General features: G+C 33.3%; 1 long non-coding RNA gene and 1 pseudogene across 3 annotated transcripts in view; one reads left to right on the top strand and one right to left on the bottom strand.

The window, feature by feature from the left end:
* LOC145245707 (uncharacterized) overlaps positions 1-27500 on the bottom strand; it is an 839291-nt gene that overhangs the window by 470095 nt on the left and 341696 nt on the right. The window lies entirely within an intron of this gene.
* Positions 5042-5159, top strand: LOC145246254 (U2 spliceosomal RNA; annotated as a pseudogene).

Consider the following 27500-nt stretch of genomic DNA (forward strand, 5'->3'; position numbering starts at 1 on the left):
ATATGGTGAGAGATTAATTGTGAAATTATGAATCAAGTTTTCATAGGAAACGTAACAAAATACAATTTTTTTCAAACACGATGGTTTTGGAAACGATATCCTTTTATTTATTCGATATTTACAAATAAAACCATCGAGAAATAAGTAAAATATTCCTGGATATGGTCTATTCATCAGCATAAATGGGGAAATGAAGCGGGGCAAGAAACCAAATTTTAACCAGCTTAATAAAGTAAATATAATTTGTGAACCTTTGTAAGGGAGTATTTCAATATGGAAAACGGTTGAGTGACAGTATTTATGTCAACTACTCACTTTATGTTCGTCCGTTTGTTTGCCCACTTTCCTATTTTGTCTATTGTCTGTTCAGCGTCCGAATGACACGCATTTAAACCAATTGTATAAGGTTTGCAATCATAGGAAAGATGCGAAATAGCAAAGAACCTTAGCCCACGTGTAGGTGTGAATTCGCAAATTGTTAGCTACTAAAAGAGATTTTGCTTATTTGGAGCTAATGGTCTTGGATTATCTTTTAATTCAACATAAACACACATTCACCAATCAGAAAGAAATCTTTTTCACTCGGCCACATATAATGCCGACAAAAGCAAAGAAAAAGCGCTCAACGAATGAAGACCTCCCAAAAACGACGGTCTACACCTGTCTTATAACGCTTTAACTAATACCACTTCTAATGCACGTATGATCTTATAGTAGTAAAAATAATAAACGTAAACACACAAAATAGAACACTAAACGAACACCTAGACACATACGCCTTCTTATAAAACATTTTAACAAGTATCAAACTATCATGTTTGATAATACAAATATCACCTGTGTTTAAATGCATGTATGTAGGTCTAAAACTTTAAATAGAGGCGACGGATTTTCACGTAATTGGTATTGTTTTGATGCTGGACTCTTTAGACGACAAATATCGAAAAATTTGCTAAAAAGATTAATTCCTTTGCTCTCTACTGGGCACTTCAAAGAGGAGTCGCTTTTTCGCTTATATTTTCGAAAGTCATTCCCTATTTTTGACAGACTAGCCTTAATTTAAGCCGTAACCACTTCCGGTTTGGCGATGGACGCAACGGCAAAAACGTCACGTTTTTTTCACGTTCTTTTCCTCCAATGCAGTCTGGTGTCGAGCTTGCCTTCCTACTACCGCATTTTGTTTTGCTCAACATACATCTCCAAACACCCGGACAACGCTGAGAAACCAGGCTAGTGTTTAATAAACATCCGATTCAGAATTCCGAACTTGCATTCTTTGTAACGAAAATTGCTGTTGTGTCACAAGCTACAGTGTTTCGTTTCTCTCTAAATAATTTTGCAGCCATGAAAGAATAAGATAATCTGTCAGTACTGTCAGTGATCCCCCCCCCATTTATCAGTGCCTAAATCAAAACAGATACCATGAACAAAACTTCTTTCTGACAAGTGCACGCGTGTGGAATTCTCTTCCGTTTGCCTGTTTCCCACCTGACTACAACTTGAATGTCTTCAAGCCCAACATAAACACATTCCTGATTAATCGCCCCCCTAAAATAAGACACTTCACCAAATCACCAATACCAACTATCACTACGATATTATCCCATGGATTATTGTATACACAATAACCCTTATCCTCGAGTGGCTTCCGGGCCTTGATAAGTAGTGATCCCTCATGTAAAAAAAAATTATTTGCTAAATGATGCCCTCAGTTTTCCTCATGACACTACCGACCTTAACTCTTTATCCTGATGTAAGGTTCACATTCAACATTCTTCAATAGTTCTGTTCAATAATTTCTGGTAGCTACACCTCTACGTGGCCTCTTACCTTGCTAAACTCTTACTAGGAATGCGATATATAACAAAAGAAAACACGGAGTTACTAACAAGGCTAATTAAAAACTAGAAATAAAAGGCAATTAATCAGAATATCGATATGGTGTGATAATTTCCGCTTTTGATTGGTAGCTGCTTATAAATTTGCCACGCTATATTGTCCAGACGAGATAATTCGCAAGAATAAAAGTCGGCCATATTTGATTTTACTTCAATTAATCTTATGACTTTTTTTTCTTATTTTCCTGATCTTTGTTTCTTGTTTTATTTTATACAACGACACCAACTTTTAATATTTCAACGATTCAGACAACATATTTGATATTCCGAAGCTAGCTCTTACTACGCTAAAACATTTGTCAGGTTGTAAAAGTATTTAATCATACAGTGGATAATATTTAAATTCGTGATTTGTTTTTCTCGTTAGATACACTCAAGTGTCTATGAATAGCCGTATACACATGGGCAAAAGTTGCAATTAGCATCGCACGTAAGCATTTTAAATTCCTTTAATCATATTAAATTAGATAATCGTATTTCGTTTCGTCTGCCACGCTCTGAAATAGAATGTTTTAATGTGACACGTGTATAAAAGTCATGTAATTCGTAGAGGAGCATTATATCATGGGCCTCGTGTTTGACTTTCAACAGCATGATTAAGTCTTGCAAAGGGAAAGGCAGAAAAACAATAACAAATGTTTGGTATGTTTTAGGACAAGATAATCCGATCTGGTAGCAACAGTTCAAAGAAGTACACATAGGAATTTAAAAAATGTCGCAATATAAGGTGCGTTTTGGAGGAAGTAAAAGTCCCCTGTATCAACAAACGACATTTTGTCTTACTCTAAACTCGTGCAAAACAAGTTTTCTTACTATGAAGAAAAATACATTTCTTAATAGTATTGTAACTGAAAAATGATTTTTTTTTAGAAAAGGAATAGTTTTAACCGTAAGTTATATAGACTGATGTTAAGAAACACCATGGAAATGACACGCCGCCTTGTTAGTCTACATAAATAACGAAACTTGGTAGTTATAATTAATTGTATAGAATATGGACTCAGTATGTGCAGTTCAATTAATTTGATTGCATAGAAACATTTTTTATCACGTCTGTCCACAGACACATAACATGTAATAAAATAAATTAGTGTCTATCGAATTGTCAAAAAACAAACAAACCATTTTTTAAGTCAGAAAGTAAAAATGTATCAAATAAAATTGAGCGTAGATTCCATTGTAATATTTCCCTTCGGAAAGAATCGAGAAATATTTCTGGCAAAAAGCATACGACCTTATTCGTTTCAATTACTAGTTATTCAACTGCGCTCTATTGAAAATTACATATTTAAACTTATTGAGAGGCAGACATATTTTCTCGAGGCCAAGGTGAAGCTACTAAATGCACTAGTCATTTCGATCCTGCTTTACGTATACAAACACATGGACAATGAACACAAACATAGAAAAAAAAAGGATCAAAGCAGTAGAAATTAGATGTATCATATGACTCTTTGCTATCTTATACAAGAATCATGTCATCAACAATGAAGTCCGATGAAATGACACTCAACAAGTGCGTCATTATGAAGACCTACTGATCAGGGTGAAAAAAAGGAAACTTAGATGGTATGGGTACATAACATGCTCCGAATAAAATGCAAAGTAGAACGTGACAGAAACAGTCCAGTGAAAAAGACAACTATGAAGATATGGAAATAAATGTGTCAACAACATTGTAGGACAGGGGAAAGCTTGCCCACAATCTCACAAGGATAAACAGGCTGGTCCACGGCTCATCTATAGCGGTTTAGTAATATTGACATTGAAAAGGTACTAATAATTTGTAGAGGGAATGACAACATCAACAGGAAGTCTAGTAGTACTGTTATGACGTGGGTCAGATATGAACCTACAGTTGCCATATATTAAATTGAACTGAAATTGGTTGGAGTCAGTTAAAGTGTAATATGGCGCGGACAACTACATGCAAATACATGGGGAATGGCAATATCTGAACAGAAAATAAGATTTTAAAAAGGAAATCACATTAGTGACGTAGATAACGTTTAAGATCACGCGAGAGACGCGGAGAACGTTTTAGATCACGTGGGTGACATGATTGTAACAATGAGGAAATAAATGTCGTTGCAAAGAAAAGGCGAATTAAAGTTATTTTTATTCTTTATCTACTTTGCGACTGAGGCCACAATGTGTTGTTTCTCTAACAACGTTCCAAAGCTATGAATTGAAATACGAATAGAAAGGGGTTTACTTGGCAACTCACTTAACAGGTGTTGCTATTTGACAGACTTATTATTTTGCGTAACGGAATAAATCAATTATCCATTCATATATGTACATTTTCCACTCGATAATACAACAAATACAGACCGTGATAGATCTTTCGGAACAAAGAGTTCAACGTGACCGAAAACATTTCCTTGGCAGACAAATAGTTTTGTTGTTTAAAGAAAAATTGAGAGACCGTGTTTATTTTGACTGATACTGTGTACGTTCACGAGTGCAGTGTCGGCATATGTCTTGCAAACGTGCGCGTATATTACAGTGCCTGTTTCACTAACAAGAGAATTCATGCGTTAGATCGTTTGATTTGTAATGTGCAAGCGATGCGTTTATTAGTGTATGGAACCCTTGACGATAGACTGAGCCGAAAGGGTCTAGGCCTTATTGTAACGTGCACACGGGCTTTGTCTCCGAATGGAGAATAGAAAAGAAAGAGGAAAACTCGATGGTTAGATTGTTCTACCACATACTAGAATTCGGATTAAATATTCCTGCGGCAGATTTGTTTAAATAAATTACTGACTAGAGTTTTTAGTCGCGTGCAAGCGACCCTCTAAGTCACTCCGTCGGTCGGTCTTTCTTCGTAACACTTGTGCTTGACCTTTTTGGTTAAGATCAAAGGTCTGTTAATAGATGCTGTTCTTAGCTTTTTAAGCTTTTCTTGGCCTTTTGGTCAAGATCAAAATGTATCTGTTTCGACAGATACTGCAAGCAAAGACCATATGTGGGGGCAATCCCACATATAAGACCTTGGTCAATGTAGGAGCAACACTTCATACCAATTGTCACTATCCAGCTCCCCTACTCCCTGGGGATTGGTCCCCATTTCCCATTCACTCCTCACATTAAAAATCGGCCTTGTGTCTAATTTGCTCGGTGAGGGAGCAAATAAATACAGATTTTCTTGGCCTTTTGGCCAAGATCAAAGTGTAGTATCTGTTCTTATGCTTTACTTATGATATAAAGTGGGGGATCACTTTTCTGTATTAATTTAACGTAAAATGATCACCCACTTTACAACCAGTCTCAAAACCATTCAAGTCTTTCTCCAGATCATTCAAGTTGTTTTTGAAGTATTCCAGTTACTTTTTAAGCATTGAAGTCATTCTTAAGGTCATTCAATTCATCCTTTTTTCATTGAAATCATTCGAAGTCATTTACTTTTTATTTAAGTCATTTCAGCCCATTTTTCGATCATTTAAGTTTATCTTTAATAATGTCATGTCAATCCTACATTCACGCATTTATTGATTACACGAGACCACGCGACTAATGGCTATCGGCCTTGTTTTTGTTTAATGGAGATTTGATACATAAAACATGCTCTGCTGCTGATTTAAGTATTATCGCTACATTTGTCGAGCTATGCGTATCATAATCATAGTATGGTTTAACTAATGCCATTTTGATAAAAGTTCTTGTTCGGTTTAACAACATTAACTCATTTATATTGTCTTATTTCAATTATGATTATATTTGTCGTATTCAGTACAGTTTGTCCGATAGAACTTCCGCCTTTTTCAAGTCATATCTTTTCGAACTCTGAAATCTTTAAAACATTTTAAATTGAATGTTTTATTTAACCCTTGAGTTGACTATTCTTGTTCCATCAGCCATGGTCAGCTAGCTGTATTTTAGTTCGCTGTATATGAACCTAAGAGCCAAAATGTCGTGGGAATATTTTTCTAAAGATAATATATAAACTCCCATTAATAATACTCTTTTCTCTATATATAAAGGGATTATTTCTACCTATTTCCTTTCCACACTAGATGTGGATCGACGTCGCATGTTTTGGTTAATACTGTTAAGACGTAGCTTGTATCTTTCAATTGTAGACATGCAATTTTCCTTCCTGGGATACTATTCATGGATGGCTCTGTTGTTGAAAAATCGCTCCTGTAATATTGAAATATTTATTTCTCATCAAATTGAAGTCCATACATTAGATTCATTGATTTGTTTGCTTCTCGTGAAATCGGTTCTCTGTATTACTTCAAACACTTCCTCATACATGAGGCTATTCTTTATCTTAAAAATGTAACTATCGGACTATTTATGGAGTACTGTTATATTAAAGTTGATGAATATCTGTCCTATTTCAGGATTCTTGATACGATGCAGAAACGTATCTAATTTTATTGGTATCATCCTTTATTCTTTTCTGCGACCTCTCTCTCATAGACGTATTTTGCTAGTCTAAATCATTTTCATGAATATAAAAATGGTATAAATCATTTTCATGAATATAAAAATGGTATAAATCATTTTCATGAATATAAAAATGGTATAAATCATTTCCATGAATATAAAAATGGTATAAATCATTTTCATGAATATAAAAATGGTATAAATCATTTTCATGAATATAAAAATGGTATAAATCATTTTCATGAATATAAAAATGGTATAAATCATTTTCATGAATATAAAAATGGTATAAATCATTTTCATGAATATAAAAATGGTATAAATCATTTTCATGAATATAAAAATGGTATAAATCATTTTCATGAATATAAAAATGGTATAAATCATTTTCATGAATATAAAAATGGTATAAATCATTTTCATGAATATAAAAATGGTATAAATCATTTTCATGAATATAAAAATGGTATAAATCATTTTCATGAATATAAAAATGGTATAAATCATTTTCATGAATATAAAAATGGTGTATGCTTCTCAGCATTATCCAATTAATTACCAGTTTTCTTTGTTCCAGCTCGTTCAACCTGCTGGTCAAGTCGTCTCAATAACTTCGCTATTTTTATACTTTATTGCAATACAACTTACGTCAGTAGATTATTTCTATGAATTATAAGCTGTAGAAGTCTCTTATTGTTGACTTTTCTTCCTACTTATATGACTTGATCTGTCGAAGACCTAATTCAATAAGCAGTTCGTATCATTGCGATAATCATTTTCGTTCTTCTAAGTTCCTAACAATCAAGTGGCTTCCTGCCTTGCCTGAACCGATTTCTATAAAAACAAAATAAAAAAAACAAGCCAGTAGTAACGTGATAATTAGGGCTGTGACAAGAGAATATTCTTATTTTAACTCTAGTACATATCCGACACAAAGTTACTCAATCGAGAACCACATCGCTATATAAAAACATAACATTAACTGATGTTATCCAGAGTTAAAATGATAAGAATAATCTCTTTTCATAGTCCTAATCATAACTGTCAAGATGAGGTGTGATAAAACTGTCTCTAAAAATCTGGTGAGGAGTTGTCTTCGTTTTCTACAACTCACAGAAGATATGTTACAAGTCTTTTGTTGTGTCATTAAAAACATTGAAAATGGTCCGATTTTTGGTTCATATTTTTCAAGTCTTTCACAAACGATAACTCATTTAACATCGGAAAATGACCTCCTTTCTACCTCCGTGTGCTTACTGTCAGTCGAAATGTGCATGGGAAAAGTTTCTGTGGAAGCGATTTCTATATATGAAACATTTCTGCGAAACTGCCTTCCCGCTGATTAAAATCTGATCATCTTCGAATACAATATCCAGAAACTCCTGAATTCGCACAAAAAAAAAAAAAATCGTTCACACCATTCAACCATGTGTTTTCATAGTTTCGTCATCATTTAGATGACAATCATTTCAGTGTCGCCATTCTTTATGCTCCAGCAGTTATTAGCATTGAGGGGATGACTCATAAGTAAAACACATTTATAATGTCACAAAATATATCAAGGACTAGTGCCACACGAGGATTATGATGGTTGTCAGTCGATGATTGTCACTATTAGACGACTGGAAAGAATGCATAAGATCGCGGAAAACTAGATAAAATGAATTGATTATCACGGGTTAAGTATTTGTTCACATTTGACTTGAAGACAACCATATGATAGTCGGTTAAAAAAGCAGACTAGTGGTATGTAGTTCTAGTGAATAAATATTTTCATGAATGTTCTTTGATATTTATTACAGAGAGATATATAGAAGTAGAAAGCTTTGTCATTGTAGCTTGGCAAGTTCTTGCTGTGAATGTTTTACAGTTGTAGTGTGAACTGGGATTAAAGCTCACTCAAGCACCTACTATGAACATGAAGATAGACTAGCAAGATATACTGTATGTAAAAGATGCTATAGGTTCAAGAATAGTTAATCCGACTAGATTCTACTTTGTCGAGGCAGGAAACAAGTGCTTCACCCCAGATAACACAGCAGTACTACTAAAGATATATGTGGCTTTTACTCAGGTAAAGAAAATCGTACTCTCTGGAACGGTAAAATTGACAAAACATTTATTCAGCAACCTTTTTTGTCTTAGCATGAAAGTCGCAATTTACATGTTATATTTTCAGTTTTTTTTACTAAACAAATGTATTTATATTTTATTTTTTTAGGTGAGAAGTGATTGTTCGTGTTTGAAATCTTTGAACTAATGCTCTTATCCTGTTATTTTCACAGCGTTTCGGTCGATGTAACCTCCAGACGTCTTCATGTGTATCTTATTGAACAAGAATATGCGGACTATCATTCTCATCTTTCTTAGATGTTGTTTCACGACATTTCGACCAAATATCTCTCTGGACTTCGTCAGGTGGTAACCACGACGGGATAGGAACTCCGAACCGCCTAACTGCATTCTCAGCAATCACTGCCACCCATAGTTGTTGTCTCACCACGTTTTGTCCATGTAAGCCTTTGGCCGGATTTCGCTAGGATTGAAACCGCTATCTTCAAACAATTCTCACCTGGAAGCGAAGAGATTCAACGTCTTATATCCAGTGCGTCAGGCCAGAGGAATAGTTCTGCGGAACGTCGTGAAATATGGAACAAAGATAAGGATAACCGTCCGCAATAAAATAATACTCATTGCAATAATGCATTCCAATTAAATAAAAAATATTTCTGTTGAACTAAAGAATCTGCAGGGAATTTTGAACACGCATTTAATCCTGTTAACCATTGTATTTTAAATTTGTAAAACCAGAGATTTTCTCATGAATGTTTCAATCTAGAAATTCAACTGTATTGAAAGAAATCGCGAACTACAGCTCGTGCTTGCTATCAGAAGATTATGAAATGTAAAGCAACAGCAGTTTAATCATCATAAGTCAAGCACTATTCCTTCTACTACAATAGAAAAAATCCATTTCTTCTTCCATGACGCTAAATTCAAGATTTAATAAACATAAAATCGTGTTAAAGTATCAACCTTCAACGTTTTGCTAATTCTCAACAACAGACAAATCACAGGAAGCACTGCAATCGGCACAAACAAATTGATGGCAAAACATTTTATAACTAGCAAGCTGCCAGGCATTGCCCGGTCATAAAATACGTTTAAATATGATATTTTGATTGAATGGAAAATCCCATGTCTTATTTTCACTTTTGTACAGATTTCCTTCGACTAAAACCCAAATATAAAGTTTTGCATGGGTTCAAATACCTGTATACTGTTCATGTCTAGACCAAAAATTGATATTCTTATATACACACACACATATATATATATATATACATGATGATTGCAACGACTGAGTCCATGAGCCCAAAAATGACTTTTTTAGTCCTACCGGTGAATTCACACACTCAAGTAGGCATGACTTGAAAGATGATCATTGAGATCAATTATTACATGCTTCCAGCATTTAAAGCATCCATGCGTAACAACTTTTCCATCGCCACAGGACCATTTTTATAGACAAATGCCTGAGGGGGTATCTATACACAGATGATGTTACAGAGTCTTAGCTTTGTACTACAGCTAAGTCTTTCTCGGTTCAAAATGTTTAGATCAAGCAACAAGCAAGAGCAAGATAGCCAGCAACAAATTAAACTTCAGACCAGCTTAATGCGGGTACTCGTCTCCCACTGTATGTTTTTTTTTAAATCAGAAATTTGCTTCTCCTCGAAAGGTTGCCGTCACCACGGTTTACAGGAGTCCTCTCCGTCCCAACACACACACATACAAACACACGGTGCTAGTTGGTCGTTGATCCCGAAAACGGGTTCATTCGCCCTTTGGAAAGTCTTGTTTTTAATCCATCAGGGAGACTAGCAACCCTTCTCATAAAACCAGTCTGGTGGGGGTAGCAGTTTAGTCGCCGGTGACCCGACCATGAGGCAGGTAGTACTGGGTTACATGGTACCAGTAGCATATGACATGACCTGACATGCACACACACATATATATATATATATATATATATATATATATATATATATATACACGCATGCATAAATATGTAAAGGAATAGGCTTTTTACGAAATCTTAAATGTAGAATATCTGAATGAATACAATTACACGTAATATTTAAATAACGATGATCATCCCATAGAAAACCGAAAAACAAATAGGAATTATTTTAAAAGAATGTTCAAATTTACTAGATATTTTGAGGCGAATGCATTTCCACAACCCATACGCAAAGTCGGTATGGTTATGGCTTGTGCATAGATTGTGTATGCACCCAATATTTGAAAGTAGTTTATTTACTTCCATTTGGTTTTTATCTATTCACTTTTTAAATTATATTTGTTTCAAACAAATAAATTAACACTTATGTCACTTGTTTTTATAAAGTGCGTCCATATAAACATAATTCAGACGCGGAAAGAATTATGAGACACTGGAGACTCAGACAGACAAATGCGTTGGGGCTGAAATTAAACAAAGCAAACGAAAAATAAAGTAATTTAAACCCAAACCAATATGAGAATAAAATCAGATAATTAACTCGAATGTCTCACGAAACCAAAATAAACTTTAAATTGGTCCGACATTTAGACAAAAAATAGTGTTTACCTTATGTAACAGACGATTGAACCTTCACAAGTTCTAAAAAAAAAAAAAAAATGAAGAAAAAATTGTTGCAGAACGTAGTCTTAATATTTAGATTCTTCTCGCAAATCAAATTTAATTAGAAAATGTCCACCCTCTTTCTCTTCCAATTATATGAAACGATTTATTTTGCTTCATTTAGGTAACCAATCACAAACTGCGTCGACTTCAAAAGAGAGTATTTCATATTATTATCTAATATCTAAAATGTCAGTTTATTTAAAAAATTTCAATAACGTTGGCCTTATTTCCTGCAAAATAAATATTTTATTTTTGTTCCTCAGTTTTATTAGATTGTTGATTAAAACATTTAGATTTAATTTCTTTCGGGCTGGACTTATTGTCATAAAACAATCTTAGAATAGGGTTTATACTCTATTCGTATACACAGTTTCCTTTATATGTCCAAATAAAACAGATATGTGCGTGGAAATATTTAACATGTAAACTCTTAAATTATTAGTCACATCACACTGACATAAGCAGGAAATATGAATTATTCACCAACGATGGTTAATTAAGAATAAAATCTTTGTTTGGATGAATACATAACGTGTATATCGACAAGTGTAAATGCGAAATGTTTATTTTCACTGCACAACATGTTAGTATTTCTCTCTGCGCATGTTCATATGAAATCCATTTTTCCCCAAGTCTTAATATTTAGACTGTTTCTCTCGATAACAATATCGGTAGAGGATGCAGTTGGGACGATAAATGCTTTGGTTTCGATTGTAGCTGATAGCACCAATCATTTCATTTTTTTAATTTTTTTATTTTTTAACTTTTACCATCATGCCTTTGCATTAATAAATGCGAATATCTGCATTATTTTAAATATATTTAAACGTATTTTACAGCAAGCAGAATCAAAATATTTACTTACAGGCTTAAAAAGAAAACTATGTTTTCTTAACTCTCTTACAGTCTTTTAAAACGATAAATATTTTTAACAATTATTTTTTTCCGGAAATAACTTACGAACGAAGACAAAATTCAATGAAAAAATTCATACTTTTCTTAAGTAACTCTTCCACAATACAAGACATTACAAAAAAAAAGCTGACTTGGGTTAATGTCAGGTTCCTGCATTTCTTTTCCTTTCTTTAAGTAATATGTAAATATTGCTTGAGATTCTGGAATTGAAAATATTTATAGTCTAGCCTGACTTTAATGTTATTTTTCTTTAAATTATTACTCCTGTTCCCTTTAGACAATTCTTTCCTCTAAATAGCTTTTTCTTTACTTTAAGTAACCACTCTTTATAAATAATTTCTCCTTTTCTTTTTTATAAAGAAATAGGAAAAAGACATACCTATATATCTTTTCTTTTTTATTCATTCATCGATTGGATAAACAAATATTTATTTTAAACAAAAATTCTAAAGTTTTCGAATGCGTGTGTTTTGTTTTTAGAAAGTTTTCCTTACACATTGAATTCAAATATTTTAAAGAAATTCATGACAACACAAAATAGATACAAAAATATCTATTTTGTATTAAAATAAACCTCTAATAATATATAAATAATCATTAAATTGTGAGAAAAAAATTTCAATTAACCTTTTAAAAATAATTATTCTCTGAATAAAATACACTTTTCGGTATTCACTACACTTGAACGGTCACATTCGAAATGTCGACTTTTAAAAAAGTTTTCATGTATGCTGACAACGAATATCATAGTTAAATTCGGAGCTAATAAGTATCTTGCCAGATATGAAAACATTTGTAATCCAACTTAAAAGCTGTAACCTCTGGCAGCCACCTTTTCACAGCCGATAAAAGTAGTAATGCGCATGAGTAACGGCTTTCGGAATAAACACCCCGAATCTCCCCATATTAAGAACTGCTTTCAGAATAAACATCGCCAACCTCCCCATGTTAAGAACAGCTTTCCGAACAAACACCCCATGTTTTCCACTGACGGGGGAGTGAAAATCATTTGCTTTGTCTCCTTCCGTTTCACGCATGCGCATTAATAACTGTTCAGTTATGAAAACAAAATGACTGCCAGGGATTACATTAGCTTTTATGTCGTATATCCTACGTTTTCATGTCTATTAAACGACTTAGTAGCCCCACATTTTACTGTGGTGTCCGTTTTTTTTCGACATTCGAATGAGAGTAGAATTGTAGTTAATGTAAAAATTTAACAATTTTTCGGATAATTATCTAATATTTCAACAAATTTATAATGCATTTGGATCTTTCTTCTTAATAAAAATTTAAAGCAACACTTATGTGAAAGTATACGGCATATTTTACCTTTTCTCTCTTATTACTATATGTGAGTTTGCCATAGTACAGACCCTCATAGTCCTTCGGTAACCTAAAGAATTCTCGTATTCTTTCCCGCGCCTGCCTTTTTAATTTATAGTGCAAGGATTATCTGCTCAAAGCCGTTACTTGCAGCATGCTTTAACAGCACAATTTTGCAGGTTTCCATCTACATGTTCCTATAGGGGCACATCTCTAGTGCTGTTCCTAGCAAGTGACTCTTCTTGCGAAAAATTTTATTGACATCCAAAAAATTATCTCTTGACTTATAACACCCAAAAACCTCTCAAAATACCCGTTTACATAATTTTTCTTGACCCTTCTCTAACATTCTAACTTATTTCTAGGCCAACCATTCGTCTTACTCATCGTTTCATTTTCTTATAACTTGTTTTTTTCATTTTAATTGATCTATTTAATTATTGCTTTAATTACTGACGACAATTACAATACATTATGCATACATTTAAAAACAAATTTTATATTTGTTCAAAGATCAGATAACATTTTCTTCCAAACAAAATACATTAGTACGTTATATTTAACTATGATCAAGACGAAAAACGTTCCAGTTATAACTTTTTCCCAAAAATATTTTTCTGTAAACAACGAAGTCTGTTAAAAAACACTGGTACACAGAAAAAAATTCGTGAGTTTATAAAGTCAAAATTCAATCTTTTCCCCCTTTTTTGTCATTGAAACAAAAAGGCACTTGGAAAGCTGAAAAGTTCAACTATAAATACAAAATTCTTTTTTCAATAAAAGTACATTCACACTGGCTGTTTTAAAAGTGCATGTGACTTTGACTCTTATGATTTTTTTTTGATTGGCAGCTTTAAATCCAAACAATTCCAACATGGACACTATTTCAAAACCATGAAAACAGATTCTTTACTCGGCGTTTATATAAAGGGATTTTTTCACATTATCTGTGTGTGTATATTTAAATGAATTTTACGCTGAATGTGCTCATATCTTGTTTTTGCATTTAGTGTGCGAGTGTTTTTTTGTTTTGTTTTGTGTTTTCATTTCTACGGCTGTTTCTTTTTCCCTTTTGCGGCATATCGTCTCTTTAAATACATTTTTCGTGTGACAATAGATTTTTTCTTTTGACATTGTGTGTATGTGCGCGATAAATTGTCAAGCATCTTATCGTGCGTTTTAAGGGCCGTATTTTATGATTATTTTTTTTCATATTGTGAGGGTTTCTAGTTTTTCTTGATTGTGTTTATGTGTGTATTTCGTCTAGCAGTTTTATTTTCACGTTATGTTTTTTCAAATGACCCTTTGTTGTGTTTCGTGGTATTAGACATTCGTTTTTTTCGCACCCTTGTAAGGGTGCCGTGACAACGAACACCAAATTAACGATGTTGTTTCATAGGGTTACATATTGAGGACACATTAAGGGAACTTAGATGATAATGAAGGAGACATTTATATCAGACTGGGACGAATCTTGTTAACACAATACGGACTTGAGATCTATGATGCAGCAGTTCTTATAACATATTAGAGGAGAGGCGATTCAGCATTTATGGAGGAGGCACATAATACTTGGAAGAGTTATACAAGAGTTTTTAAAAGATGATATACACACTTACCTTATCTGTTGCAAGGAAGGACGACACGAAACAAACAGTTACATAGTTGGTTTCTTTATTCTTCAATCGACCGATCGGTAACGTCCGGAATTCAAACTTATTTACATGGTCTTCCCCCCCCCTTTCGCTTCTAAGGGGCTCTCCTCTACAACTGACTATCACCGTGTGTGATCTGTTCTGAATAGCTGATCCTCATCAACTCTCTAACGTCGAACACTCAGATTCCTATATGGAGAAATATCCTTTGTTTATCATGTCAGAAGTGTGTTTACCAACGTGACTACTTCACGTGGATTTACAATTGACTATCCAAACACACTTTTGGCAAAAAAAGAATCGTCAATCTTATTTTTTATCTATTTTTAACTAATATATTTTAACTCATTGTGCATTCATTTAACCGACATTTAATATCCATATTTCTAAAAGAATGGACAATCGACTTTTTTCTGACAAATATTTACCTATTTATATTAGAATTGATGGACTTAATTTCTAGCATTTCATTTTCCATTATCTTAAATACTTGCCTACATGGTTCGATTCCAACCCTATGCTCATTTTATTTTCACTTATCTAGTGTATCTTACAACCCTTTTATCTAATATATCTTACTTACAGCCCTTTCATTAACACAAATAGTAATGTTTTTTCTAGGTCGTTCCAATGCCATCAATAGGAAAGTTTTGTCATTAACGTAACAATTGTATCGTCATCAGTATTTACGTTTTACTTTTGAAGATGAAGATACACTTCATTGTGGGAATGTGCTTACATTTAGCTTTAGTCCTCAGCTCATTAAACTTTGGAGATGCTAATTATGTCTCCATGTCAACACATTTCTTGTAAAGGGTGGATATTATGCTCTATATACTTAGACTAAACAAAAGCGAAAAAACAAACATTTAACCTAAAATGTATTTAATCTTTTAAACATTTTTAATCCCTTTTAATCTACCAATACTAATAAATGAAAATGCTATTTCAAATTAAACCGCCATAGATAAAAAAAAATTCGATTTCAAATTAAAACTGTACAGATAACGAAAATCTTTTTTTTTTCAAAATGATAGCGTACAGATCAACGACAATTGGATGTGAAAGTATCCGTGAAACATTAACATAACATATTTCCAACCTAACCATAGCAGATTAATACATTTACAATACATAGTTTGACTATCCAGAATAAAACGTTCATATAGTATTTGCACGTGCAAAAATAAACAGTTTACACGGAAGTTAATCAGCCTCTAGTGCGTCGTTAGTAAGTTGTTTAAATCTGTAAATTCCAAAGTTAATACGAATGAAGGGAATATGGATTTTCCTGCAAAATCAACTGCACAGGATCGATAAATCTAATGATTGAGAATAATCTCTAGACCAATAGTATTGACATATCAAACCCGCTGATAGCTTTTTTTTGAAAAAAGGTTTACTTAACACGTATATACTGAAATGCCTTTTAAAACAAAATTCTCTATCCGATAATTTTCTTAGAGAGACGTCTGGAGCAGATGGAATGAATTTCGACGAAATCTATTCTGGACACGACCCTCTTGATTTAAGCAATGATCTCAATTTACATTCTAATTCATTCCTGTAAATTTATGCAGATAATACAACCATCTACGGAAACACCTCGAAGAGAATTAATGCACAAAATATATTTGTCTCCATTTAAACATCGATGGTGTAGTGTTAACAACGTCGTCCAGGCCGGAAGAGAAACAAATTATAATTGTATGACTACGTTTAAAAACAACATTCTCATCTTTTCACTAGTGATGCTCGAATCCTTAATTTGCACCAATTTGTTCAATTTCAACCATTCTTACCATTTTCCACCCTGTTGCTTCACTCGACAAACTGAATACCATTATTTTTCAGTGGCCTATCGACCTGGATCAGCGAAAATGACCCACAATTCGTTCATAGTAACATATTGACGCCCTTAAAAACAATACTAAAACTTAAACATTTTGAACGAACTGTATATATTAAGTGTTTATATAATACACTAAAATATTTCATATTCGTACGAAATGTATCACCTTTCACATACAATAAAAGATAATATCACGCGAGTATTGAATGATTATACATAGCACATCGATTAGGATCAAAATTATTTAACTCATTTCTAAAATGAATTGTTCTAAAATCAAAATATGTCGCCCCGTTGATTAAAGAACACGTTTAATTCATTTAAAAAATATTTAACTGATTTTTACGGTACCAGGACTGATATGATTTTAAAATGAATTTCTACACGTATACATAAATTAATAAAAAAAGTATCCTTTTTTTTCTGAGAATATACCCTTACAATAATTACTTTTATGCAAGAAGGAAGAGACGGTACTTTGCTTAACTGCATTGACTGAGACACATACAACAATATTTTTATTTAGTGTAAATTTATATATATATATATATATATATATATATATATATATATATATATATATATAAGCGTCAGGGAATTTCTATGAAGCCATGCTAGTAATAATAATTGAAATAGTCATATAGGAACTTGTTAGTGCAAACATGATATTGTTCGCGTCACGATCTATCCGCTGAAAAAGAAACACGTGGCTGGATGGAAAATGTCAGCTCTTTCGATTGTCTTTGTTGTTTTTATTGTTTTTGATGGTGATGGTGGTTGTATTCTTCCTTCGTTTTTACAAGAACACTGTCATTTTGCCAGGTGACATTTACGGCAAAGAGAAGACATTCCAGCTGCCCGGCGGACGAACGAAGAGCTAAACACGTCTGCACTTGCCATACATTGTGAATTTTATTTTCCGAACGATTCCCTTTACAACGCATGAAAATGACGAGATTGGAATACTAGAGAGTCCGCAAATATTTACGAAATACGCAATACAAATTATTTCCTAGTTTTATGGAACGAATACAACACGTGAAAAGGTATGTTTCTCTCCCTCCTTCTCTCTCTGACTCTTAAGAAATGAACTCCAAATATTTGCATTACACGTTACTGAACATGAATACTGATAAAATGATCGCTTATAATTAGTTCTCATTTTCGTCGATCACAAATTATTTAAGTAAACAATTTCAGCGGGCTAACGTATATATATATATATATATATATATATATATATATATATATATATATTATTTACTATAATGATTAAAAACCTACAGAACTACAGTTTAATCCTGTCGGGAATCATTAGTGCAGGGTGTCATGATTAACAACTGTCGACCGATTAGATCCCAGCAACGAAGCCATTTTTTACTCCGTTAGCAAGGACCAAATCCACTCAGCAACCAACCGATACTGAAATATATCTACTGGCATGCAAATCCAGTGATTTTATGTCTTACATGCAAACATACTTTTTTGTAATTGCTCCCTAGTAACTCAGAAGGATCACAAGACGAGTTGGATCTCTTTACCTCCTTACTACCAGGAATTTCCATTTCAAGATTTAGCATTCATTTTTGGTTCAAAGTACAATATCCTTTTTCTGCCTCAATGTCTATTTCCCTTATTCTATGTATCTAAAATAGTGTTGAAACTTAAATTTTTACATGGTAATTGTTTTTAGTAAATAAAGGTGCAAACCAATAAAAACATTTGCTAATATTTTTCCTCTGAGGAGATGAATAAGCATCACACACTCATGGGTTAAGGAAATAGAGTTATTAAATTGCATTTTGTTTTCAAACAATAAACAAAAATTGTACATGAATATTAATCTTTTCAATCATAAAATGTAAATGTCTATATATATATATATATATATATACACACATTATATATATATATATATATATATAATTACTTCATTTACTCACAAATTTAATATACGAAAGTATAGATTTATGCGTAAATTTTAAGTATTTACTTCAAAAGTGCTCAATACGTAGGTAGAGCTAGTTAGTAATTTATAAAATATATATGGCGATTAAGCTACACTGAATATTCTGCGTTTCATCCACTATAGGATTCGTCAGGCTTCTGCGCATAAGCCTGACGAATCCTATAGTGGATAGAACGCAGAATATTCAGTGTAGCTTAATCGCCATATATATTTTATAAATTACTATATATATATATATATATATATATATATATATATGGGATATGGACCTGTGAAATTCGATAGTGTCTATAGTCGGAAACAATAGATGAAAAGAGATTAAAATTGGACAATGGAAACTTAGCATGCGCAAATCGGCTTAAAATGCCCTTGTACAAACATACATTTATACTTTAAAGTTGGTTAAATTTTAACGTTTTCTGATCCATCTGACGACACTTTAAACGTTAACAGATAAGGGCGAGGGTGGTAAATGTTTTGATTAATTGATTTCAGAAACTTAATGTTTTTATCTATATATTGAGTACATATAGTCCATTGAGTATTGGCTCTATTACAAACATCGAGCCACGCTTAAAAGTATTTTCATCTATATTTTGAAAACTTAAAAGCAGCGCGCATTTGATATTTAAATAACCCTATTAAATAGCATTACTTAAGAGATTTAATGATTAGAAAACGTCGATATATCAGAAGGATAATCAAGTAATGTGCCGACGAAAAGAAATACAATTTTTTCTCTGATAACAAAAATTGATAAGAAATCACCAAATAAATTAAGAATATGGAAACTGATTTTCTTTGAATAGAATTAGTGCCGAATGTGCCCATATGAATTTATTCCACAACGAAATAATTTTGGAAAAAGAACGAACGGAAGTAGCTCTGCAAAATCAAATATGAGACATTTGTTTAAAAATTGATTTGTTAAAAGCAACTATCAATCTGTTAACTGCAATGCTACCCAGCCACAAATTTTATATAATTTATTTGTGGTACATGCATACATACTCGAACAATGGCCGTTCCAAGAGGGGTAAAATGAATTTCCTAAACAATTGTTTCGCATCAATTGTATGCCACCTTACGAAGATTAAAATCAAAATCTTTGTTTCAATTTTGATCAAAATCCATTATATTACTTTTATTTAAGAAAATGTGGAAAACATCAGAAATATGAATTTATTTGGAATCTTACTTTGATTCTCATTTCTATGGTTCACACTTTATATGGATGCGTAATATTTGAATTTTTAACTGGGATATTTCGCGCATAAAAAGAAACAAACAAAACGGCGGCACTAACTCTAATGCGAGTTTAACAAGTTTTCTCCGAAAGAGGACGAGTCATGTAATTATGATATTCACAAACGGTAACCAACCGCATTTATATTTCCATTATGCGACGCAAGGTGTTTGCAACTTTGGTAGGAAGACGTCAATGAGATACAGCGCCTGGTATTCTCAAATTGGTCTCATCTGGTACTGAGCAGGCTCAATGTTGCTTAAATTCGGTGATCTATCGAGAACCGTTTTGTCAACATAGCTGTTTCTCGAAGTAGCCCGCTGTTTAGTAAATAAACAAGTGAAGCATGCATTGTCCCCCGTGAGTGCACAGTGAACGAGACAAAATAATGAATAAGATTAGCAATGTCCTCCCCCATTTAGCCCCAAAAGTCCCCAGAGGACTCAAATCCTGGTGAAAATGAATAAACGGTGCAGTTTTGGGATTTAACATATGTAAATTTGAGATTTAAGTTCTGCACAACGCAAAAAAAGAAATAACTAAGTACATTATTTACCCCCCCCCCATTAAGCCCCAAAAGTCTCCAAGACCTTAACAGTTTAATTCAGCACCATGCAAAACCACTAAATAGACATACACAGAAAATTTTAAACAAATATAGTAAAATACTCACAAAATGAAAAGAGTTAGTAGAACCATCGGACGAGGTGGTGTCTAGTTTTGTGGAGACAAATGGAGCCTATATCGTTATGGTAAAAAGGGTGGCTGGCAATAACTTGATACCGGTCATAGGGAAAATAATCTACAACCAAAACGATCATAGGGAAGGTAACCTACAACAAAATGTAAATTTCCACGAAGCCGAAATGTATATCTCGTCCAAATAAAATAAGGAAGTGGTCAGTTGTTAAAAGACGGACCAACAGGAAACATTTGTGAATAGGGTCTGGGCTTTTCTTGGCCCAGGTAGGGCGTGCAGTATTTAGGGATTGTTGGCTAAGTAAAAGGAAGATACGTAGTAGAAAAATGTACGAACATTTAGGAAATGAGTACATTTCTGAAAAATGGGATCAAATTAGTGTTGTAGATTAACACACCCGGGATATTGAATTATCTTTGCAAGAAGATTATAATTATCATGTGCATTAAAGTAAATTTGTTTTAAAGAGTAAAATGCATTTCAAAAATAAATATTGTTTAATTACGTTTTAGGAATTTAACTTGAATAGATGCTATAAACAATAATCAGAAGGAACATTTGATAAATGAAAACAAATGTTTTAATAGAAAGGAATGTAGCGGACATAAAAATGTTTGCAAACCTAGGTATAAAAAGCGATACAATTAAGCTAGAGAAAACGAGACTTGTTAGGTCGTTGTAGAGGCGAATGACGTAAGCACAAAGAGTTAGTTTTAATATACAAGCAAGTTAAGAATTAGTCAAGAGGCTTGAGCGGACGAGTTGGAACGAGTAGAGGGGACAGGTAAGGTCTCGGTTGGGGATCGTTTTGCTAGGGAAGCATTCAGCTGAAAAGACAGTAATATGTAATCCCTGGAGAAGAAATGTCGTATCATTCCAGAAAATAAGTCGCAATAGGAATAAATGTAAACATGGAGAAACAATTTTGTCGTCTGAGTTTTCGGGGTAAAAAATGACTTACATTATCATAAGGTCATCTGGAACAATAGCGCGATAGTTCCGACCAAAACAGACAATGACGTTATTTGTGTTTTTTTTTTGTAAGCAGACAATGACGTTATTTGTTTTTTTTTCGTTGTTAAAATATTGTAGCTATCTATATCTGTTTCTTATGTGTTAAAATGCACACACACACGTGGCGAACATTACATAGACGACTATATAACATGTACACGGTTTGATTCCCTCGTTTATACATAACGGTTTTATATACACACGCTATACATCCCCAGTATACAGACACCAGTGTCGTTTTTTTTTTACGTAAGTTAGAAAAGTCTGCAAATGCCATTGGTTTCCACATAAATGCGGATAAGACAAAGTTTATGACTTTCAATGTGAAGGGAGAGATCAGGGCTTTGGATGGATCAACACTGAAAAAAGTCGCTGAGTTTATGTATTTGGGCAGCAAAATAGTTTCCACAGAGAGAGATATGGAAATTCGCATCTCAAAAGCATGGGCCGCATTGGATGGGCTACATTCAGTATGGACTTCGAGACTAGCTGACAAACTGAAAAGGCAGTTCTTCAGGGCAGTGGTAGAGTCTGTCCTTGTTTATCGTGCTGCAACCTTTACACTCACCAAAAGATTGGAAAGAAAAGTATACGGTGCATACACCCATATGCTAAGAACAATATTAAATATATCTTGGCAAAATCATCTCATAAAGCAGCAACTTTATGGCAATCTACATGCCATATCTAATACCATCAGAGAAAGACGCCTTCGATTTGCCGGTTATTGTCTGAGGAGCAAGCATGAATTGGTGAGTGATGTATTGCTATGGACTCCACGACACGGATGCGCAAGCAGAGGACGACCTAGATCCATGTACATCCAGCAAATAGCACACGGCGCCAACTGTGAACCTGAAGATCTGAGGCAACTGATGGAAGACAGGACACTCTGGAGAGGAAGAGTCACATTGGTCCGGGCAAGTAGCCCTTTATGATGATTATACAGACACCTCGCTACGTAACAGTGCCATCTTTAAGTCATTTAAAATACTAAATATCCAATGATCGAATAATGAAGTCAATTCATGTAAATGTATATATGTTAAACACACATATCTAATCTGTTATATAAATCTCACCTGTTTAAATGTCTGTCTAAAACTTTCGACATGGGCGACGGGTTGATATCGTTTTCAAGCTCGACCCTTCGGACGAAAAATATCGAGAATTGGCTAAAAAAATTAAGTCCTTCACCCTCAACTGGGCACTTTTCTACAGGGAGGGGTCGCTTTTTCGCCACCTCCGGTTTGACGATAGACGCAACGGCAAAGACGTCGCTTTTTTCCACATTTTGCTCCTTCGTGTACGGGTTCGAGTCTATTTGTCTACTACCACTTTTTTTATTTTTTGTTCAACACACCTTAAAACACTCAGGCTAGTTTTATATAAACAAGAACATAAACTTGGGTCTATGTCAACATATCGGTACAATTTAGTCTTTTGCTTCCGTTCTTCATAGCTGAAAACAGTTTCTGGTGTAGAAAAGGCGCTGAATGATCAGAATACAGTATGAACTTATAAACTTAATTATATATACTGCCATTTTATTATTCTATAGATCGCCAGGCAAAAACTGCATATCGCCTTTATACTCTGGTATTATTTCAATATACGATTACGTCTGCCAACTTCTCCCCCCCCCCACGACTGCTATAACAGAAGTATTCGTTTTTGTATGCATTTGGTTTTGCAATGTATGCGATAAGATCTCCACACAAAAGAGATAAACGAATAAAAAACATCGAAGTGATATACATTGTAGGATAAATATAATTAGGTTAAATAATTTTGATCGATCGCATATTTACAAGGATGGCATGGAAAATCAAATAAAATCATTCAGATATTACAATGAAAATAAATAATTTATGGCTGAAGGTCGTAATAAATAAATTCGATTTGCAATACACAAAGCTTTTGCGTAGTAAGCAATAAAACACAGCAGATATAATTCCATTATGGCATACTAGAACGGTTATCTAGTGTTGGTCGGAAGCATAGATGACAAAACAGATGGAGGTTGAAAGTTCAACTGTCAATGCGGGCGATACTATAATACAAATGCGAATTACTTAGTCATTCTACACAGTAATGGCTGACTAAATGAGAGCATGTTACTCCAGTGAATTAAATAAAGTGTTTCGTTCGAAATTAAATACATATTCCCGATTTCGACAAAGATTACCTAGTTCTGGAAGATTCACCTGTAAAAGGTCAAAGATTACACGAATATAATCGTTACGAAAATAACACAAGAGCAGTAGTCCGAATAATCTTAATACGAATTTTAAAAATGTATATGTGGCAACACATACATAAACGTTTCTTTATATCTCTGTATCTACTATTATATAAAAATCACTTTATGTGTTTGTGCGAGTTCAATTCTTCATAGACCCCGAAACGGCAGATCGTATCCTTTGCGAATTTCACGCAAAACTTATTAATGTATCTGGCAGTGTTCTTAAATGTTTGTTTTTTTACAGAAACATATCCGCTATATATCGAAAATCAAAAAAATAAACCCGATCATAACATTTTTTTTCTATTAACGAGTTCAATTTACGATAAAAGTAGAGGTACCACCTAAAATCGTAACAAATCATTTCTTCGTTTACATATTTTAAAACTTATCAATCAGAAGTGACTTTTCCAGGGCATTCATCGTCAAGCCTAAATATCAGCTGATGTGATATTGTAAACAAACACAGGTGGAATTTGATGAACGACATTAGCATTATTATTTTATTTTTATTTTTTTGCGAATTAGTCCAGCTGGCAAATTATTCCTCGTAATATGAAATATTCAATAGAAGATTGATTCTATAATCAATCAACCTCATTCAATTGAATAGAATGTTTTAGCGTATTGTACGACCAGACAATGGGAGTTATCACAAGTTATCCGCTGCATTGATAAAATTACAGAAGATTAAAATTTGAGTCCGTGTAACACGTTTTTTTCCGAATCCGCACTTTTCTTCCGTGAAAATAAATGACAAAAGAAAAACCTGTTTGTTAACTTTAGATATAGGTAGAGAAATGTGGTATGGAGAAAAATATTCTATTATATTTACATCATTTATCTATCTATATATCTAAAATAAATTGAAATTGTCTGTGTTCGCATGTCTGTGTACATTTCCTTATCAAAATTAGCTGTTAATTTTCAGTCTACAGACTCAGGATTCGACATAAGGGGTTTTGAGATTTGGGGAAATATTTTTAATCAGTTTTCAGTAGAGGTTTAGCTGTCAATGGATCAAAGTTCAATGATTTGACCCTTGAAAATTCTACCAAACTACCCCGCCAGTTTTTTTTATCTAAACACTAAAAATTTTAGATCCAGGTTACTTGGAGATAGATCAAACTTTTTAGATTTGAGCCGAAAACGATACATATTAAGGGATAAACAATTACGGTCAAAGTTAAAAAAAATGACTTCTGCGCTCTCTACAAAATTATTCAGCCAATTTTTGGTCCAAACATTTGGAATTTTACATTAAATGTAGCCAGACATAGTGCAAGTTTTTAAATAGATTTTTAGCCGACAATTAAGCTGCCAATATGTCAAAGTTCAAAAGATTTTACCTTTGCGTCTAGCAAACTATTCAGCGAATTTTTAGTCTAGATATTTGAAATTTTACATAAATGGTATCCAGAAGTGCAGCAAGCTTTTTATTCAGTTTTTGTGCAGAAATTTTAACTACCAAGAGGTCCACATTTAAAGAAATTACCTTTGCAGACTCTATTAACCTCCTCCGCTAATTTTTGGTCATACCACTTGAAATTTAAGATGTAGTTTACCTGGACATAACCTTTTAATATATATATATATATATATATATACCCATAAAGTTATGAACAGTACATAGGGCTCGACCAAAGCCGGGCTGAACTGCTAGAATAAACACACACACTATATATATATATATATATATATATATATATATATATATATATACTTATCTTATATCTACCGTGCGTATATTTTTTTTTCTAAGAACATTAAACCACAAAAATTGGGGGCACTTTATCTAATCAAATTACGTCAAAATAGAAGTAATTTTCCCGTCATTACCTACGGCTTCTTTTAATAATTTTCAAGTCCTCGATAGAAGCCATTATTTTTCTTGCCTTTTCAAAGGGTGTAATTATTTATTTGATCTTCTTTTAGACTATTTAGATCACAAAACAATCCAAACAAGTATTTTTCGGAATCTAAGTTTATGCGCCTAATATATTTCAGAACGATTGCATGTATTTCAATTCAAAATGTACATTTGTTTGATGGTTCATCGATACTTTTTAAATAATCAATTTGCGCTATAAAAACATCGACGAATGTCCGGTGTTCCTGTAAAACAGAATTTATTGATAAAAATAGTGTCAATTGAAATTAAAATATATTTAGGTTCTTCAATTTAGCACCGTACTGATTTCTAGTATAACAATTGCACACACATTTTGTAAACAAAAAACATTTATACGATATCCTTCTGGAAAATTTATCAAGTGTTAGTTATTCATTAAGTCACGGACTTCAGTTACTAAAATCTTGAATATCGTTAAATATACCGATGCTAATTAATCTAACTTAATGTCTGCAGCCAGAAAAAGGAAATCCTCGTTTTTTTTAATAGGATCGTTTCTCATAAAAGCTTAGATGCCACTCGATTATGAAGGGAAATATTTGAACTAATATGTGGAATTGGTAGAAGATTATATTCGATGAATTATCGTAGACAATGCCCCAAAAGTACTTGCTTATATAATGGATTTAGAAAAGGGCCATGTTGTAGTCGGGTGGGAAACAAACTCTTTGTAATGTGTTCCACACAAAGAATCTTCTGATCTATTGTGTGGAAAACAAGGCAGGAAAGGACATTTTTCATGGATTTTGCGTTTTATTTTGGTACAGACAAAAAAAAATTATTTGCTTTGTAACGTTACTTAATATTACGACAGTCGCAAATAGGCAAGAAATAGGAAGGAACTTCAACTCGCTTTTTACCCTTGTAAAACTACATTTTTCTTCGTATTATCCCGCCACTCGTGACTTCTCGTTACGGCTGTGACGTCTCCCACCTGTTCGTCTTCTGTAGCATGCTATGTCTTCTTTTTTCGTCTTTCCTTACAAGTGGTGTCATTTTGCAAGCATTTGCATACGCGCGTCCGCACTGTTATAGTTTTAGTTATAGCTAAGCAAGTTCTTGTGATGCACGATATAAAGAGAGATAACTCTAGCACTGAACATCATTTAATCTGTTTAGCGTTTGTAGGAATGTGAGGTGATATTCAACAACTAGATTGTGAAGTTAGTATCTGATCTTCAAGTTTAAATTATAATTATTTTTTCAGGTGGCACAATTAGAAAAACACAAGCGATTTTCCTTTGCTACGACAACACGTAAGAAAATTCTTTTTTTTTCTGTTGGACGAATGACGAAGCAATAAAGTCAAATGGCGGCAAGCATCATGAATCGTTAAAGAGTTTTCAGCTGTGTTGAGGGAAAACTTGTCAATGGAAAGCAGATAAATCTATTAAACTACTTGTCTCGAAAAAGGTACAACGAATGGCGTTAAAACGCACATGGTTAATAGAAGCATCGATGCAACACAGAACATCTTTATTCCGATTACAAACTGGAAATGCTTCCTGAATAACAATTTTCATTTATTTTCTATCAAAAGAAAATATGCTTCACGAAACAATCAAGATATGATAGTGAGTTTCCGTCGATTACTAGAATCTACTATAAACTGGCGTCGATACAGACATAATAGCAATCTATAATTTAAATCTCACCTGTATGTTTGCATGTATGTAGAAA

This window comes from Euprymna scolopes, chromosome 23, assembly GCF_053919585.1.
Source record: "Euprymna scolopes isolate OS-2025 chromosome 23, ASM5391958v1, whole genome shotgun sequence".
Taxonomy (NCBI): domain Eukaryota; kingdom Metazoa; phylum Mollusca; class Cephalopoda; order Sepiida; family Sepiolidae; genus Euprymna; species Euprymna scolopes.